General features: G+C 39.1%; 1 protein-coding gene across 1 annotated transcript in view; it reads right to left on the bottom strand.

The window, feature by feature from the left end:
- The window catches only part of LOC115215914 (heparan sulfate glucosamine 3-O-sulfotransferase 5-like), a 507,987-nt gene that overhangs the window by 310,590 nt on the left and 184,897 nt on the right, over window positions 1–12,500 (bottom strand). The window contains exon 3 of the mRNA XM_029785263.2: window positions 330–470. The gene's annotated coding sequence lies outside the window, so the exon portion shown is untranslated. The remainder of the gene's footprint in view (window positions 1–329; window positions 471–12,500) is intronic.

Here is a 12,500-nt window from a genome sequence, read left to right on the forward strand (position 1 = left end):
AAAGGCAGCATTTCAAAAACAGCAGGAGTACACCTAAGAATCATGACTTAGGTGAGCCCAGCACCCTTAGAGTGTCAAGAACCATCAAGCAATAATACTTAAATGACAGAAATCATTCCCCCAAAGAGGTTTCTCTGTTGTTCACCAACTCTGTAGTGAGCTTCCATTTACAAATGCCTTGTTCTGAAGTAAACCAAGTCCACAACAAAGCAATCATCCCCACATTGGTGGAGCTTATACTCCACTTTCAGAGGCACAGAATTAAAGTGTTGGTAAGTATTTCTATCAAAGAATTTAATTGAGTTAAAAAAACAAAGTTGTCAACTTACCTTTTGGTGTAGATTATAAGTTGATATCAGATTGTAGTTTTATTAATCCTTTTTTGCGTAAAAGTTTTTATTTGTCTGCAAATTTAAATAATCCTTAGCTTTTTGTTATCTTTGTTTTTTTCTGGTTTGATTGCAAATGATCTGTTAAGGAAAAGAAAAAGAAAAAAACAGAATAATGAGATATAAGTTAAATGAGATACGAAAAGCATGACATTAGATAAAGTATATAAACATACGACAGAGAAAAGAGACAAAGATATTGGAAGATATGAAAATTCTGATATCTTTTAGGAAGAGAGATAGGAAAAAAAATCTGATTATGTTGGAGGACAAAAATGGTTTTGTTCTTTAAATGATATATGAAAAGATATGAAAAATATGATATCAATTATTGTTGATATGACATATCTATGATATCGTCTGGAGAAAATTTGAAAGATATGATATTTTTAATAGTATGTAATGTAATGAATTTTAGTCTTGCCTAAAGTTTGAGAAAGTTTTAACTGGTCAAGGTAGCAGAGTGCAGACTTGTTAGCAGAATGGCCAGAGAGTTGGACACTACATTGTCGATTTATTTTTAGTTTTATTTTGTCTTTTACTTGTGAAGCTGCATAGCCTAGTGGGTAGGAAGTGCACTCATGATGTTGCAGTCAGGGTTTCGATTCCTGGGTCAAGTAGTGCATTACTGAAACACTTCATTTCTCATTGCTCCTGTCCACTCAGCTGTAAATGGAATCCAGCAACAGGTGGGAAATTAACACTGCAATAGACTGGTATCAAGTTCAAGGAGAAGTGTTGGGACCTTGGTCACTGATGAGGGTGCATGACCTGGTAGTTAGAGTATTGTAATACTGACTGAAAGATCATGGTTTCAATTCCCAGAACAGGCAATGCATTGTGTTCTTATACAAAACATCATCATCGTCGTTTAACGTCTGCTTTCCATGCTAGCATGGGTTGGACGATTTTGACTAAGGGCTAGTGAACCAGATGGCTGTACCAGGCTCTAATCTTGATTTGGCAGAGTTTCTACAGCTGGATGCCCTTCCTAACGCTAACCACTCCGAGAGTGTAGTGGGTGCTTTTTACGTGCCACCGGCACAGAGGCCAGTCAGGTGGTACTGGCAACGGCCTTGTTCGAATCTTTTTATACATGCCACCAGCACAGGTGCCAGTAAGGCGACACTGGTAACGATCACGCTCATGATCCACATGGTTGTAAACGTGTTCCAACAATAATGGTGATGTTGACTCTGCAATGAACTGACATCCTGTTCAGAGTTAGGGCTATTAAAGCTTCAGTCATTTATGAAGATGTGTAGCTGAGTGGTCAGGGTGTGGAGATTCATGTTTGTAACATTGTAGGTTCCATTCCTAGACTGAGCAGTGCATTCATTTAGCTGTAAATGAGTTCAAGCAATGGGTGGGAAGTTAACCCTGTGATGGACCAGCGCCCCATCCAGGGGACATTGTTGTAATCTCAATCACTCATGTATCATGGAAACGGGTTAAGGATCAGACTTATGAGACTTATGCTCACGAAAGCCCTAGGTCCCTTTCTTTTAATCAAGAGAGAAGAGAGAACTTGTGGCCCTTCACTAAGCCTCAAAGATTAGTGGGGAGAAGGGAGGACATGAGACAAAAAATATGCTCAAACCAGAGGCTTGGCTTGATTGCTTGCAACAGAATGGACTTTGCCAGAATCACTCACGGCCCAAGGTGGTGGTATTAAAATGGTTAAATCTACCATACAAATAAGCTATCATGGGATTTAAATTCAGAACACAAAGAGGCAAAACCAATACCACAAGGTACCCAGTCTGGTGCTTTTACAGTCCCATCATTCCACCACTCTGGATTGGTGTATCTTTTACTTGTTTCAGTCATTAGGCTGTGGCCATGCTGGGGCACCAGCTCAAAGAACTTTTCAGTCAAATGAATCTACCCCAGTACATTTTAAGCCTGGTCCTTTTTGCTGAACTGCTAAGTTATGGGGACATAAACAAACCAACACCAGTTATCAAGTGGTGGTGGACGACAAACACACATACACAGAATGAGCTTCTCTCAGTTTCCACCTACTAAATCCACTCACAAGGCTTTGGTCAGCCTTAGGCTATAGTAGAAGACACCCAAGGCATCACACAGTGGGACTGAACCTGGAACCATGTGGTTGTGAAGCAAGCTTCTTACCACACAGCCACACCTACACCTATATGTTTGTTAATGTGTCATAATATGGATCCTTGTCCACTTGTATGTTGTCGTCACTGTAATTTTCTCATCACCACTATTATGTTGTGGCAGTATTCTGCATCTTATTATCTTTAACTCGTCTGCCATGCTATCATTGAAAGATTTACACGACAATGACTTTGTGACGGCTACCCTGACGATAACTTGAACTCGTATATATCACGTGACTGACACTGACTCCAACTCATACAATGACTCCACTGCTACTGACCTCTAACAATGACTGACTGATTGACTTTATAGTGGCTGGTTCATATCACTTTGTCATGTGGGAAGGAGTGTATCATTTTCACTCCAACATAACGTTTACCCCTTTCACTATCAACCAGTCCATGACTACCCTCTAGTTCTACGATACAATCTCCCTGTTTTAAAGTGATCTAAATTAATTTCTTCCATTAAAATTTCACATTAATTTATGTTACAAACACCAGATTAACTATTTAGCATTTAGATTACTCTGTCAAATGCGATGCATATTTATTCATGTTGTTTTGAATTAACCATGCATTATTTTGTGGCTTTGAGATTCCGATGCTGTGATTATTTTTTAGAATGACATTATATAGTAGGTGTGAGAGGCTGGATCTGGCCTGTTTGAATATAAAACAGGGTATTTGGGTTGGATATGGTCTGTGTAAATGTTAAAGGGTTAATTATTATAGCAAATAAATCTTTCATAATGTTCAAAATTAATTGAAAGGAAAACAATGCAAAGACAGACATAGAAACACATACACACGTTTACACACTCACACACATATACACTCACAAACTCTCACATATACATCACAAACACACATGTACTGTCACGGATATGCAGACACACATTAACACATAGACATACAAATACACACACCCAATACACATACCCACACATACACAGTTGTACGTCTGGCAGGACCTATCAGTTACGAAGTAAACTCGTTAGCCATTTGGTTGTGTGGTGCCTCCTGGTTATTATCTCAAGACCCAACCTTAAAACATAACCCCAGGATTCCTGTGGTGACATTAGTTACCAAAACACAATATTCCTGCATCTGTATTTGGTTTAAACTGTTGACTGAGACGTTCCCATTTCAAGGAATTTGAGTCCTTAATGAACAAAACACCATGTGTTAATGAAACACAGTGTAGGGAATATTATTACAATCAGGTTTTGTATTCAAATGACACAGCATCATACATATAAATAGTGAGGCTTATTTAGAATAGAGAGAGAGAGAGATGTTCACAATATGTTGGCTGGTGATATATATATGTGTAGGGGTAGAGGTGGCTGTGTGGTTGAGAAGTTTGCTTCCCAACCACATAGTTTCAAGTTCAGTTCCATTCCATGGCACCTTGGGCAAGTGGCGTATATTATATCCCAAGGCTGACCAAAGCACTGTTAGCGGATCTGGTAGATCAAAACTGCGTGGAAGCCTCTTGTATATGTATGTATGTATGTGTATATATATGCGTATATATATATATATATATATATAGCTGAAGAATCAAAATTTATTTTAATCCTCCAGCTATTTAATGCTGTTGTGGTGGGGGCTGCAATTACCTATATTAGTGATTCTGTTATTATCATTTTTAAACTGTTACACTAGATAATAATTGTGTCAATAATATCTTTGCAAATATTTTCTCCTGAATAAAAGCTCCATATTGAAATATATATATATATATATATATATATATATATATATATGGGTGTATGTGTGCTTGTGTTTTCGTTTGTCATTGTCACTCTCACTTGACAACCAGTGTTGGTTTGTTTGCATCCATGTAACTAAGCACTTTGGCAAAAGTGACCAATAAATTCAGTACCAAACATAAAAGCTAAGTAGTGGGGTTGATTTGCTTGACCAAAGCCATTCAAGGTGGTGCTCCAGCATGGTCACAATTCAGTTATTGAAACAAGTAAAAGACATCCACTGTTTCCTTCATCAAACATTTGACATCCATTTTCCATGCTAGCATCAGTTGGATGATTTAATATCCGATGGGCCCAAGGATAGCATCATACACCAACGTCTACTTTGCCATGGTTTCTAGGGCTGAATGTCCTTCCAAATGCTGACCACTTTACAGCATGTATTGGGTGCATTTTCATGCCATCAACACTTGTCAGGCCACCATCCAGTTTGCACAACTATGAACCCCAAGAGAAGCATGTTTATGTTAGATGATGAATGCCAATCTCTAACTGCAGAGGGAACCTGTGGCAGAGGTAGACTCAGGAAGATGTGGGACAAGGTGGTGAAGCATGATCTTTGGATGTTGGGCTTCATGGTGACCAAGACCTTTGGCGATTTGCTGTGATTGAGGACTCATCAAGCCAAGTGAAGTCATAGTTATGGCTGATGCTGGTGTCACATAACTGGCATCCATGCAGGTGGCACATAAAAGAACACATGCTGATGGCACATAGAAGCACCAATACCAGTGGCACGTAAAAAGCACCCATTACACACTTGAAGTGGTTGGTATCAGGAAGGGCATCCAGCTGTAGAAACTAAGCCAAAACAGACTATGGAACAGACTATGGTGTGGCTCTCCAGCCTTGCCAGCTCCTGTCAAACCATCCAACCCATGCCAGCAAGGAAAGCAGACATTAAATGATGATGATGAAATAAACTATGAGAGAAGGGTTCACAGAAGAACAGGTTTCTTGCTAAGGCAGGGCTACACGAACCCTGAAATTTTAGAAGAGAGGGTGTGAAGGCATGTGACTAAGAGGTTAAAGCTTTTAGCTCAAAGTCGTAAGGTTATAAGTTCAATTCTTGTCAGTGCCTTGCATGCTTGAGCAAGATGCTTTAATTCACATTGCTGCCATCCATTCAGCTGGCAAAAGGGAATAGCTTCTGTATCTGAAAAGGCCAACCTTGTCACAGTCTGTGTCATGCTGAATCTCCCTGAGAGCTGTGTTATGCGTAAGCATGTCTGAGGAGTACTCAGCCACTTGCATGCAGATTTAATGAACAGGATGTTTCATTGATTGGATTAAATGGAACCCTTGTCATCATAACTGATGAAGTGCCAGTAAAAAGAGAGGGTGAGAGGTGTGATCAGAGTGGAGCTGGGAAAGAGATAAAATAGGGGTGACGAGGGGTCTGTGTGGACCCTAAAAGCACGAGGTGATTAGAAAGGGATGGGGCAGAAGAACTGGGAATGTGGGCAGATGGATTGTTGCATGTGATTTGTGGGAGATTTGACTATTATTTCTAGCTGGTCAAGTGAGACCAAATATAGACTCATCTGTTAAATCAAAGTGAAGCAGATTTTTATTTGGAAACAGAAGCAGAAGAATCTGTTGCATCTCCAAAGATCGGTGGATTCATTGATGGAGATATTTGATTGATCTGATTGGGTTACAAAGAAGCACGTATGTTATTCAGGTTTCATCTTTGTTAATCAATAAATATTATTGCATCTTAACAAATAAAAGTTTGTAGAACATACACACACACACACACACATATATATATATATATATATATATATTCTGGTGGCACTGGCAATAACCATGCTCGATTGACAGTGGCGCTGGACTGGTTACCATGCAGGTAGCATGTAAAAAACACCTCTTGAGTGTGGTCATTGCCAGAACCACCTGACTGGCCCTTGTGCCAGTGGCACATAAAAACACCCACTACACTCTCAGAGTGGTTGGCATTAGGAAGGGCATCCAGCTGTAGAAACTCTGCTGGATCAGATTGGAGCCTGGTGCAGCCTCTGGTTCACAAATTCTGTCAAACCATCCAACCTATGCCAGCATGGAAAGTGGACGTTAAACGATGATGATGATGATTTTATATATATATATTGTATATAGGTGTGTATGTGTGTGTATATATATATACACCTTTCTATTGTAAGCACAAGGCCTGAAATTTGAGTGAGGGGTAAGTTGATTACATCAACGTCAGTACTCAACTGGTACTTAATTTATCGGCCCAGAAAGGATGAGAAGTAAAGTCGACCTTGGTGGAATATGAACTCAGAATGTAGTGATGGTTGAAGTACTGCTCAGCATTTCATCCAGCATGCTAACAATTCTGCCAGCTCACTGCCTTAATATATATATATATATATATGTATATATATATGTATATATATATATATATATAGACACAGTAGCGTAGGGTAGTTTTTCTACATGGCTGGTTCCTGTCATCTGTCCTACCTACGCATGCATGGAAAATGGGCATCAAGCAATGATGATGATGATGATACTAACACACATACACACGCACACACACATGCACGCACGCACACACACACATATATAAATATATATATATATATATATATATATATATATGGGTGTGAGTGTGTGTTTATATATATATATAGTTGGTATTTATAGAAAAACAAAAAAACCAAAACAGGTGTATAGATAACAAACAGATGTATTAGTTTAGTAATCGAGAAGGTGAGACAGTCTTTTATGTTTCGAGCCTAAGCTCTTCAACAGAAAGGAACATGAGGAAATAAACAGAGAGAGAATAAAAAAAAGCTTTCGGAGCTAGCAGTCAATCATGGCTGTATGGAAAGAAGTTTGCTTCCCAGCCACATGGTTCAAGGTTCAGTTTTCACTGTATGACACCTATTACAGCCTTGGGCCTTATGAGTGGATTTGGTAGACAGAAACTGAAAGAAGCACATTGTATATACATGTGTGTGTGAGGGTGTTCAAAGACGGGCAAAACAAGAGACACTTTATTTACAAATCATGTAAAGGTTAGCAACAGGAAGAGCATCCAACTATCAAACAATACCTTAATGATACACTCATCTAATCCATACTGGCAAGGAAAAACAGATGTAAATCAGTTGACTGAATGTAGTTCACTATTTAAGTTGCTTCCATCATTGTTCTGGGTTCATATTATATCAGGGTCACTTTTGACCTTCTATGAGGACCAGTAAGATATGAAACCCTAAATAATACAGAACGGTTGAATGGTCAATATCAGAGCTCATTTCGCAAGATTTACCTTAAATTTTGGCAAAGGTAAACAATATTTGAGAGAAATATAATTTTGCTAAAAATTGAAAAATATGCAAGGAAAACCATTCCACGGAAAAAGAAAAAGAAATTGATAATAAAAATTCGCTTTGCTTTTGTAAAAGAAAAAAAGTTTGCTTCAGTGAAAATAATGAAGCATAAGGAGAGAAATGAAGCGAAAGAACCATTTTGAAACTACTACTGCTGCTGATGCTACAACTACTACTACTACTACTACTACTACTAATAATAATAATAATAATGATGATGATGATGATGATGATGATGATGATGATGATGATAAGAAGAAGAAGAAGAAGAAGAAAAAGAAGAAAAAGAAGAAGAGCACTCACAGAATGCAAACCTCTGCCAAGACAACACCATGGTCTTCTCAAAGATTAACTGGAGATGATTTTTAAAATGAGAATATCTGAACAAACTCGACTGCTCTCACAAACGAGAATACTAAAAATGAACTTGACTGTTCTCAAAAATTAAGTTAAAAAAAACTGGAAAAGTAATCCAGAATCCTTGTCCAGTACTGGATCGATCCCAAAATCTAATCAGTTTGTGTCAGTCATGAGGCCAAACATCCTTGAATGTTTCATCTGAATCCATCCAATGGTTCTTGAGATATCTTGTCCATGGACAAACAAACAAACAAATGTGTCTGAAAACAATACCTTGGCCTTTGCTAAGGCAGAGGTAATAATAATAATAATAATAATAATAATAATAATGATAATAATAAGACCTACCAAAAACTGAGCAAGTATAAAGATCTTGAAATAGAAATTAGCAAAATGTGGAACCTGAAAACTAAAACAATACCTGTTGTCATTGGTGCCCTAGAAATGATAGCAAAAGGGGCTGATTGCTACCTAGCTCAGATACCAGGAAACCCCCACAATCGCTTGACAACTGATGTTGGGGTTCAGCAAAAGAGACTGATGGAATATGTACCAGGCTTAAAAAGAATAAGTCCTGGGCTCGATTTGTTCAACTAAAGGCGGTGCTCCAGCATGGCCACAGACAAATGACTGAAACAAGGAAAGAGAATAAAAGAATTATAATAGTAACTGTGTTATATTTCTTTCCCTTAGTTAAGTAAAACCCAGCTCTGTTAATTAAACCTGCCCCCCCGCCCCAACCGTAATCCCAATGGAGATATGAACTGTTTTGAATCAATAACAGATTCTTACTAATTGTGTCTCAGTTGAATGTCTTCAATTAACTGGAATCCCTCCGGACATTCCAGGAATGGGGAGTTGTTGTGAGACATCGATTGTTCCTTCCAAAGAAATCTCTGTAGATTGTAATGTCAGATATATAGCGTTACCGTTATTAGTCTGGTGAACCGTTTAGGGTTTTTAGAATTTATAACACACACACACAAAAATAGAAATGATGGTTCTTACGTTTATGTCAAGGGAGTAATGATGTATACAGCAGGATCGGTTTTTTTGGGGGGTGGTCGTGGGGTTGGTGAGTTTTTGTGCTAGGTCTCAGAATAATGGCACATAGCACGGATTTCAACACGAACTTCTCTCGATACAATAAACATTTATACAACATAACTGGCTTCAGTAATTTTTAAAACAGACCTATAACAACCAATAATAATAATAATAATAATAGTAATAATAATCTTTTCTACTCTAGGCACAAGTCCCAAAATTTTTGGGGAGAGGGCCAGTCGATTAGAACGACCCCAGTATGCAACCGGTATTTAATTTATTGACCCTGAAAGGATGAAAGCCAAAGTCGACCTCGGCAGAATTTGAACTTTGAATGCTGTAAAGAATTATGCCCAGTGTGCTAACAATTCTGCATGCTTTCTGCCTAAATATTACTACTACTACTACTACTACTACTAATAATAATAATAATAATAATAATAATGCAAAATGTGTGGGAAGAAGGTCAAAAGTGTGACTCCTTGTTAGTGCTTGTGAAAGTCTTGCACTGAAAGGGTACAAGCATAGACATGACAAGGTAACTAAAAACCTCCATTAGCTACAATCTAAAAAAAAACATCTGAAAACCTTAGAAATACCCTACAATCTAGATGTATTGCAAAAGTTGGTATTACTTGGAACTGCACACATATTGTATAGGGAATTGTCTGTCTGAAGTCAAACCCTCGGTAGATACAATATCTTCAATCAATAACCTCATGATATAATAATAATAATAATAATAATAATAATAATAATAATAATAATAATAAATGCCCTGATGCAGTATCAGGCAGTGGCTCTCGTGGCTCCTGATCTTAACTGATTGGAAGTGTTATCATGTACATTGTTTTGTCTTGGTATAAAAGATGGGCTACAGCAAATATTCTGCTCAGTACCACAGATTTGCATGTCAGTTGTTTGACCTTAACCAATTGAGCATGTCCCTTAGTGGCTGATGATATGTGCATCTCTGATCACAAGCAGAAGTAGGGGGGGGAGCATTATAGCCATATGTTGGGAGGGATTATTTGGGGTTTGAATAATTCACCTTTGGAAATGTAGGGGTTTCATTCATTATCCTTAAACAACTATTATTGAAGGACCATTTGAGTGGGAAGGGCTACTCGGACCTGAAGAAAATTCAAGGACACAATGTGCCACCATAAAATAAGGGACATTCTTTTGTGACCCCCTTTTTTAAAATTTATGTTAACCTGTTTGTGCAATAGCACATATATGTGTGTGTGTGAGGGGAAAAAGTGGGCCACCATGATATCACACACATTAATCAAAACAAAACCCACACTCCCTGCCCCTCCCCCGTTCCTTAGGGTTCCCAACGCCCAGACCAATTCCCACTGGAGGATCCAGGCAGGAGAGAGAGATGAAATCATCCAGTCCCTACCTTGTGTATTATTTTGTATATTTTTATTTAATCAATTATCTTTCCTGGAGACTATACAAACATTATCCATCTGTATTTCTCATTCCACCCTCCCCCACCAAACCTTGATTCCTCGACCCCCACCTCCACCTGACTCCCCCCCCCCACCGAATCTCCTCTCCATTCTATCACAGACATATGCCCCACTTCCTCTCTCTCTCTCTCTCTCTCTCTCTCTCTCTCGTGCCCTACCCCCTCCCATTCCTCATCTGTTCTGTTTCGTCCACAGCACCTCCTCCATGTCTCAGTACTGTAGCAGTATTCCATCCTGCCACCCCACCTTCTCCACATCTCCACCAACCCCATCCCCCAAGTACTACTACATCACTATCCATCACACTACACACACAAAAAAACACAGGCACACACACACACACACACACACACACACATTGTGCTGCTCCCTGTTGTTGTTTTTGGTGGTGGTGGTGGTGCCGTTGCTGTTGCTGTTGCTGAGAGTGTTGGGCCCCCCCCACTTGTACTGAAATCCACACCCTTGACCCTGGGTCTTCTGCTCACCCCCACCTCTCTAATCCTCCAAAGCATACACTATCAAGAGCGGTGGGGGGAGGGTTATTTTTTTTTTTTTCTAGAATTATAGAATTATGTTGCACATCACTATCACCACCATCACCATCACCACCACCACCACCACTGTTATGACTATTAACACCCATACCCCACCCACCCTCACTACCACCAATGTCATAACAAGGACAGCAACAACAACATCGCCTAATCCCTCCCCTCCTGCTAACCATTGCAGTTAGTGTCTCTGTCACCATCAACATCACACCCACCACCACCACCACCACCACCACCACCATCATCGCTACCAGCAGCAGCAGCAGCACAGCAGCAGCAGCAGCAGCAGCAAGAGCTGTCCAGAATCTGTTGCCTTTTGTTTTCTTAAATAATTTTTCCTAATCTCTCACCACAAACCCCTCCCCCACCCCAGCACCAGTTCCCCCTCTCCACCCTGCCATCCACCCTAATGCTGTACATGTTTTATCTAGATTATTCTGTTTTAGTATACTAGCTTTGTGTTGTATTGCTATCTCTTACACTCTATTATACATACATATTTATCTGTGTGTGTGTATGTGTGTGGGGACATTTCGTGTGTGTGTGTGTGTATTTATATATAAATACTCACACAAATGTATATAGAATACATAAAAATATGAACATACACATGTGTGTGTGTGTGTGTGTATATATGTAAATGTATGTGAATATAGCTATATGCATATTTTGTTCTCCATATGTATGTGTGTGTGCGTGTGTATGTGTGTATACAAACATAAGGAAAAATTATGTGTGTGTGTGTGTGTGTGTGTGGTTAGGTGTGGTAAAGATCCCCCCACATGTTCTATGTGTGTTATGTAAACATATAATGATGTCCTGTGTTAAGCCAAGATTGGATAACAGTCTCCAAGTTGAGTGAAGAGGGAGGAAGAGGAAGGAGGAGGAGGGGAGAAGGAAACAACAATAAGCTTTCCAACCCCCCTCGCTCCCATACATCCTTCACTAACCCTCAACATTAATTAGCGGAGTGGGGGATTGAAGGAGGAAGAGGAAGGAGCGCACACGCACACACACACAGAGCAGTGACTCATCATACATACATACATACATACATACATACATACAAGCATACTTACATACGTAGGAACTATAAAAATCTGTAAAACTTTGCAGAAGTTTATCATTTAAATATATATGAGCATGTCTAGATATGCAAATATATGCATGAGATTAGATACATAAAACATACAAATCTGTACATATATACATACATACGTACATACACACACACACATACATACATACATACATACATACCCTGTTGTTGATGCTGAAATTCCAATGAAGGACTCTTTGATCTAGGTTAGAAACCGATTGTTTCTCTTTTGGCAAGAAATCTTCAAATAAGCTGAATGAAAATGCCCTGTTGATGTTGAAATTCCAATGAAGGAGCCTTGGATCTAGGTTAGAAACCA

Source organism: Octopus sinensis, linkage group LG9, assembly GCF_006345805.1.
Source record: "Octopus sinensis linkage group LG9, ASM634580v1, whole genome shotgun sequence".
In the NCBI taxonomy this organism is placed as follows: Eukaryota; Metazoa; Mollusca; class Cephalopoda; order Octopoda; family Octopodidae; genus Octopus; species Octopus sinensis.